This window comes from Sapajus apella, unplaced genomic scaffold (assembly GCF_009761245.1).
Source record: "Sapajus apella isolate SASKATOON/1434 unplaced genomic scaffold, GSC_monkey_1.0 scaffold96, whole genome shotgun sequence".
In the NCBI taxonomy this organism is placed as follows: Eukaryota; Metazoa; Chordata; class Mammalia; order Primates; family Cebidae; genus Sapajus; species Sapajus apella.
In genome coordinates, this window is record NW_022437036.1 from 3895856 (window position 1) to 3903846 (window position 7991).

Genomic DNA, 7991 nt, shown 5'->3' on the forward strand with positions numbered 1-7991 from the left:
GTCATGAAGATGAGAAAGGATCAATGAAAACATGCGGAAAACTTGAAAAACCAGAGTGCCTCTTCTCCAAATGATTGCAGCACCTCTCCAGTAAGGACACAGAACCGGGCTGAGGCTGAGATGGATGAATTGACAGAAGTAGGCTTCAGAAGGCAGGTAATAACTTTGCTGAGCTAAAGGAGCATGTTCTAACCCAATGCAAAAAAGCCAAGAACCACGATAAAACGCTACAGGAGGTGTTAACCAGAATTACCAGTTTAGAGAGGAACATAAATGATGTGATGGAGCTAAAAAACACAGCACAAGAACTTCACAATGCAACTACAGGTATCAATAGCCAAATAGACCAAGTGGAGGAAAGAATTTCAGATCTCGAAGACTATCTTGCTTAAATAAGATGGGAAGACAAGATTAAAGAAAAAAAAAAAAAGATGAAACGAGAATGAACAAAACCTCTGAGAACTATCAGATTATGTAAAAAGACCAAATCTGCAGCAGATTGGGGTACCTGAAACAGACAGGGAAAACAGAACCAAGTTGGGAAACATACTTCAAGGTATCACCCAGGAGAACTTCCCCAACCTAGCAAGACAGGTCAACATTTAAATTCAGGAAATCCAGATACTCCAAGAGAAGATCAACCCCATAATCATCCGATTCTCTAAGGTCAAAATGAAGGAAAAAATGTTAAGGGCAGCCAGAAAGAAAGGTCAGATTGCCTACAAAAAGAAGCCCATCAGACTAACAGCAGACCTCTTAGCAGAAATGCTTCAAGCCAGAAGAGATTGGGGGCCAATATTCAACATTCTTAAAGAAAATAATTTCCAACCCCAAATTTCATATCAGGCCAAACTTAGTTTCATAAGTGAAGGAGAAATAAAATTCTTTTCAGACAAGTAAATGCTGAGAGAATTCATCACCACCAGGCCTGCCTTGCAAGAGCTCCTGAAAAAAAGCACTAAATATGGAAAAGAAGGACTGTTACCAGCCACTACAAAAACACACGGAAGCACACAGACCAATGACCCTATGAAGAAACTACATCACAAGTGTGCAAAATAACCAGCTAGCATCATGATGATAGAATCAAATCCACACATAACAATATTAACCTTAAATGTAAAAATGGGCTAAATGGCACAATTGAAAGACACAGAATGGCAAGCTGGATAAAGAATTGAGACCCATCAGTGTGCTGTATTCAAGAGTCATCTCTTGAATACACATAGATATCCATAGGCCCAAAATAAAAGGATGGGGAAAATTTTACCACGCAAATTGAAAGCAGAAAAAAGCGGAGGTTGCAATCCTAGTTTCTTTTTTTTTTTTTTTTTTTTTTTGAGATGGAGTTTCGCTCTTGTTACCCAGGCTGGAGTGCAATGGCACGATCTCGGCTCACCACAACCTCCACCTTCTGGGTTCAGGCAATTCTCCTGCCTCAGCCTCCTGAGTAGCTGGGGTTACAGGCACGCACCACCATGCCCAGCTAATTTCTATATTTTCAGTAGAGACGGGGTTTCACCATGTTGACCAGGATGGTCTCAATCTCTTGACCTCGTGATCCACCCGCCTTGGCCTCCCAAAGTGCTGGGATTACAGGCATGAGCCACCACGCCCAGCCCGCAATCCTAGTTTCTGACAAAACAGGCTTTAAAACAACAAAGATCAAAAAAGATAAAGAAGGGCATTACTTAATTGTAAAGGGCTTAATTCAACAAGAAGAGCTAACTCTCCTAAATATATATGGACCCAATACAGGAGCACCCAGAGTCATAAAACATGTTTTTGAAGACCTAAAAAAGACTTGTACTCCCACACAATAATTGTGGGAGATTTTAACATCCCATTGTCAATATTAGCCAGATCGTTTAGACAGAAAATTAACAAAGATGTTCAGGACTTGAACTGAGCTCTGGATCAAGTGGAACTGACAGATTTCTACAGAACTCTCCACCAAAAAACAATAGAATATACATTCTTCTTGGCACTATATGTCACTTACTCTAAAATTGATCACATAATTGGAAGTAAAACACTCCTCAGCAAATGCAAAAAACTGAAATCATAATAAACAGTCTCTCAGATCATAGCACAGTCAAATTAGAACTCAAGATTAAGAACTTCACTCAAAACCACACAATTACATGGAAATTGAACAACCTGCTCCTGAGTGATTCCCAGATAAATAATGAAATTAAGGCTTAAAGCAAGAAGTTCTTTGAAACCAATGAGAACAAAGAGACAACATACCAGAATCTCTGGGACACAGCTAAAGCCGTGTTAAAAAGCAAATTTATAGCACCAAATGCCCACATCCAAAAGGTAGTAAGGTCTCAAATCAACATTCTAACATCACAACTAAAAGTGCTAGAGAACCAAGAGCAAACAAATCCAAAGCTAGCAGAAGACAAGAAATAACCAAAATCAGAGTGGAGCTGTAGGAAACAGAAACATGAAAAACCCTTCAAAAAACCAGCTAATCTAGGAGTTGCTTTTTTGTTTGTTTGAAAAAAATAATAAAGTAGATAGGCCATTAGCCAGACTAATAAAGAAGAAAAGAGAGAAGATTCACATAGACACAATAGAAAATGATAAAGGGGATATCACCACTGACCCCACAGAAAACAAACAAACATCAGAGAATACTATAAACACCTCTATGCAAATAAACTAGAAAATCTAGAGGAAATGGAAAAATTCCTAGATATATATACCCTCCCAACACTAAACCAAGAAGAAGTTGAATTCCTGAATAGACCAATAACAAGTTCTGAAACTGAAGCAGTAATAAATAGCCTATCAACCAGTAAAAGCCCAGGACCAGATGGATTTATGGCTGAATTATACCAGAGGTTCAATGAGGTGCTGGTACCATTTCTTCTGAAACTATTCTAAACAATTGGAAAGGAGGGACTCCTCCCTAACTCATTTTATGAGTTTATCAGACCAGCATAGTCCTGATACCAAAATCTGGCAAAGATACAACAAAAAAATAAAAATTCAGGCCAAAATCCCTGATGAACATCAATGCAAAAATCTTCAATAAAACATTGGCAAACCAAATCCAGCAACACATTAAAAAGCTTATCCACCACAATCAAGCTGGCTTCAGCCCCAGGAAGCAAGGCTGGTTCAAAATATACAAATCAATAAACATAATTCATCACATAAACAGAACTAAAGACAAAAACCACATGATTATCTCAATAGGTGCAGAAAAGGCCTTCGATAAACTTCAACATCCCTTCATGTTAAAAATTCTCAATAAACTAGGTATTGAAAGAACATCTCTCCAAATAATAAGAGCCATTTATAACAAACCCACAGCCAATATCATACTGAATGGGCAGAAGATGGAAGCATTCCCCTTGAAAACTGGCACAAGATAAGAATACCCTCTCTCACTACTCCTATTCAACATAGGATTGGAAGTTCTGGCCAAGGCATCAGGCAACAGAAAGAAATAAAGGCTATTCAAATAGGAAGAGAGGAAGTCAACTGTCTGTTTGCAGGTGACATGATCCTATATTTAGAAAACCCCATTGTCTCAGCCCAAAAGTTTGTTAAACTGATAAGCAACTTCAGCAAAGTATCAGGATATAAAATCAATATGCAAAAATTACAAGCATTCCTATACACCAACAATAGACTAGTAGAGAGTCAAATCGTTAATAGCTTCCCATTCACAATTGCTACAAAAAGCACAAAATGCCTAAGAATACAGTTAACAAGGAAAGCAAAGGACCTCTTCGAGGAGAACTACAAACCATTGCTCGAGGATATCAGAAAGGACACAAACAAAAGGAAAAACATTCCATGCTTATAGACAGAAAGAATCAATGTTGTGAAAGTGACTGTACTGCCCAAAGTAATTTATAGATTCAATGCTATTCCCTTTAAACTACCATTGACATTCTTCACAGAATTAGAAAAAAAAAACTACATTAAAATACATATGGAATCAAATAGGAGCCTGAACAGCCAAGACAATCCTAAGCAAAAAGAACTAAGCTGGAAGCATCATGCCACCTGACTTCCTATTATACTACAAATCTACAGTAACTAAAATAGCATGGTACCAGTACAAAAACAGACACAGAGACCAATGGAACAGAATGGAGAACTCGGAAATAAGACCACACATCTACAATCATTTGATCTGTGACAAATGTGACAAAAACAAGCAATGGGGAAAGGATTCCCTATTTAATAAGTCGTGCTGGGAAAACTGGCCAGCCATATGCAGAAAATTGAAACTGGACCCCTTCCTTACACCTTATACAAAAATTAACTCAAGATGGATTAAAGACTTAAATGTAAAACCCAAAACTATAAAAACTCTAGAAGAAAATCTAGGCAATGCCATTCAGGACATAGGCACGGGCAAAGATTTCATGACATAAACCTCAAAAGCAATTGTAATGGAAGCAAAATTTGACAAATGGGATCTAATTAAACTAAAGAGCTTCTGCACAGCAAAATAAACTATCAGCATAGTGAACAGACAACCTACAGAATGGTAGAAAATTTTTGCAATCTATCCATCTGACAAAGGTTTAATATCCAAAATCTACAAGGAACTTAAACAAACTTATAAGAAAAAACAAACAACCCCATTAAACAGTGGGCAAAGGATATGAACAGACATTTCTCAAAGGAGGACATACATGTGGCCAACAAACATATGAAAAAAAGCTCAACATCACTGATCAATAGAGAAATGCAAATCAAACTCACTATGAGATACCATCTCATGCCAGTCAGAATGGTTACTATTAAAAAGTCAAGAAACAAGAGATGCTGGTGAGGCTATGGAAAAATAGGAACAGTAACGCTTTTACACTGTTGGTGGGAATGTAAATTAGTTCAAACATTGTGGAAGATAGTGTGGTGATTCCTCAAAGACCTAGGACCAGAAATAACATTTGACCCAGCAATCCTATTAGTGGATATAGACACAAAGGAATATTAATTATAAAGATGCATGCACACATACATGCATTGCAGCACTATTTACAATAGCAAAGGCATGGAGTCAACCCAAGTTCTCATCAATGATAGACTGGATAAAGGAAATGTGGTACATATACAACATGGACTACTATGCAGCCATAAAAATGAACAAGATTATGTCCTTTGCAGAGACATGGATGGAGCTGGAAGCCATTATCCTTGGCAATCTAATGCAGGAACAGAAAACCAAACACTACGTGTTCTCACTTATAAGTGGGAGTTAAACCACGAGAACACATGGACCTAGGGAAAGGAACAACACACACTGGAGCTTGTTGTTGGGGGGTGGGGTCATGGGGAGAGGGAGAGCATCAGGAAAAATAGCTAATGCATGCTAGTCTTGATGCCTAGGTGATATGTTGATCGATGCAGAAAACCACCATGGCACATTTTTACCTGGGTAACAAACCTGTACATCCTACCCATGTACAGTATCCCAGAATTTAAACTTAAAAAAAAAAGAAAAAAAGCAATTACAAAAAAGTATATTCCTTGGAACAAAGGGTATATTGTTCAACATATTTGAAAAAGACTGAATTTCACTAAGGTGTTTGAGTTTCTTTTGTGCAGGGTTTCCAAGAGACCTGAATACACAAATGTACACAATGCTAAAGGCTCAAATAGGTGTCTCTTAAGTGACCACAGAAAAATTCATTTTTAAAAAATAGAATGTTATCCAGAACTGTGTTTTTCTAGGGACCAGTATACCAAAAGTTCTTTTTACACAAGATTTATTCTTGCAGTCTCTTATCTCCAAGCTCTAGGCCACTTGCTGAGTCCCAGCCTTGCTGGATTTCTGAGTGGGGCGGGCACTGTAGGAAAAGATATTTGTGCAGAACAGTCAGCAGGACACGGAAGGGCAGCTGGAGGGGTGCCCTGTCCATTCACTTCGGGAATGTTGCTTTGAGAACACCTGCCCTGCAAAGTTTGGGCATTTCGTGATGAGCAAAAGCATCTCATTTTTGGTCATTTCAAAGCATTACAAAAATTAAAAGCAACCACTACCAATAAAATACATAGTCCCCTGTCCTTGTTGGATCCAGATATGCACACTGGTACCCTCTCTCCTCAATCACTCACAGGTCTCACCTCCACACAGCAGTGTCCAGGACTAGCACCTCCCGCTGACTGTTCTGCACAAATGTCTTTTCCAAAGGCGTCATTTGGAAACTTCTCATTTGAAGTCTGTTCCTTTTGAAATACCTTTGAACTTGTTTCCTCTCCTTTTACCTTTCTTTTCGACAAACCAGTGCTTTCTTAAACTTTCAGAGACATCCCAATTTTGGAGTTAAATTCTTGGGCAGTTTTTAGGGCAATTTCTGCATAAAGGGACATTGTGTGACATGTCCAGTAAAGACTCATTCATTTTCATTGACTTTTTAATGGATTAAACTTGGTTTTTAAAAGATGATGGCAAGGAAATTAAAGGTAATGAGAGGGAAAAGGGATGATTCTGGATTTTTTTTTTTTTTTCACTTTAAAGATAGCCAAATTTAAGATGCCCAAAGTTTGCTTAAAATTTTTTTTGTATTGTTTTATCCATCATTTCTGGGAAATTGAGTTTTCCTAGAGACGACAAAGACCCATTGAAGAGACACAGGACTTTTAACAGGTGAATTGGCAGAAATGTCAGGGACTGCTTCTCCTCTTCTGCAGTCACTGCCCAAAGCACTTGCTTCCCGTTTTATCCAATATGGTGGCTGTGGACCATACACTTCTTTAGAGGATTAGCTTGGGTTAGGCTTCCCAACATCTATTTCCCTACTTTTTGCACAATGCCCCTCTCCCACTGTGTATGTTCTTGGGTTGGCTGGAGGTCAAAGTGCTCTGCCTAGTTGGGTGGGCTGGCTATAGTCAAGGTATTCTGCCATTGCTTGGTGGGGTGGGCTGGCTCTATGTTAAGGTTCCCTGCCATTGTCTAGTTGGGTAGGCTGGCTGCTATAAGTCAAGGTGTCCTGATACTGCTTAGTCGAGTGGGCTGGTTGTAAGTCAGGTGTCCTGTCATTGCTTGTTGGGGTGGGCTGGCTATAAGTCAAGGCACCTTGCCTTTGCTTAGCGGAATAGGCTGGCTGTAAGTCAAGTGCCCTGCCATTGCTTCGTGCAGTGGGCTGGCTGTCAGTCAATGTGCCCTGCCATTGCTTGGTGGGGTGGGCTGGCTACTGGCTATAAGTCAAGGTGCCCTGTCATTGCTTCATTGCTTAGCAGAGTTGAGGTGAAGTGGCACTGGAACTCAAGCTAGGGCAATTTCAGTGAGCTCTTTCCCCCAACTCCCAAATATTCTGACTGCTAGCCAAGATGACACAAGATCAGGGAAACAATTAACCTGATTTCCATCAGGTACAATGGGTTGAGATGCCTGGTGCCAGCTCCTGCTACCTGGACCCTAGGTCTGCCCTTGATCCTGCAATTTCCCAAGCAGGGTTCTCATGCTCTCACTAGATCCTCTTCTGCTTACCCAGAGTTTGTGACCTGGGTAACCCTCATTGGCCCAAATTCATAAGAGCAGATTAGATGATTCCTTGCCACCTGAGAAGAGGCAGCTGGAAGTCCTCCCAGACTGCAGGGCATCTGGTCTTCCTCCTCTGCAACAAGAGTCCAGCAGTGCCCCTCTCCTCTTGAAGGATGGCCAGGCCAGCACCCAGCACAGGAGGCACAGAGCTCCTCCATCATGGCCCTGTGTAATGGAGGGGATGGCACAGCCCCACAGGGAAGTATGTGCCCTCTGGACTGAAGCTGTCCAGCTTGAAACCCAGCTCTGCACCTTACCACTATATGACCTGGACAAGTCACCTAGCCGCCTATGTCTCCATTTCCTCATCTACCAAATGCAGCTAATGTCATTTTTTTATCTGAAAGGCTTGTTTTAAGGATTAATGAGTTCACATGTATAAAGCACATAGAACAGCACTGGCCCAAATATTCATTTATTAAGTTTTAGCTATTCTACTATTCCTCTTATTACTGTTGTTAAAAAAAAA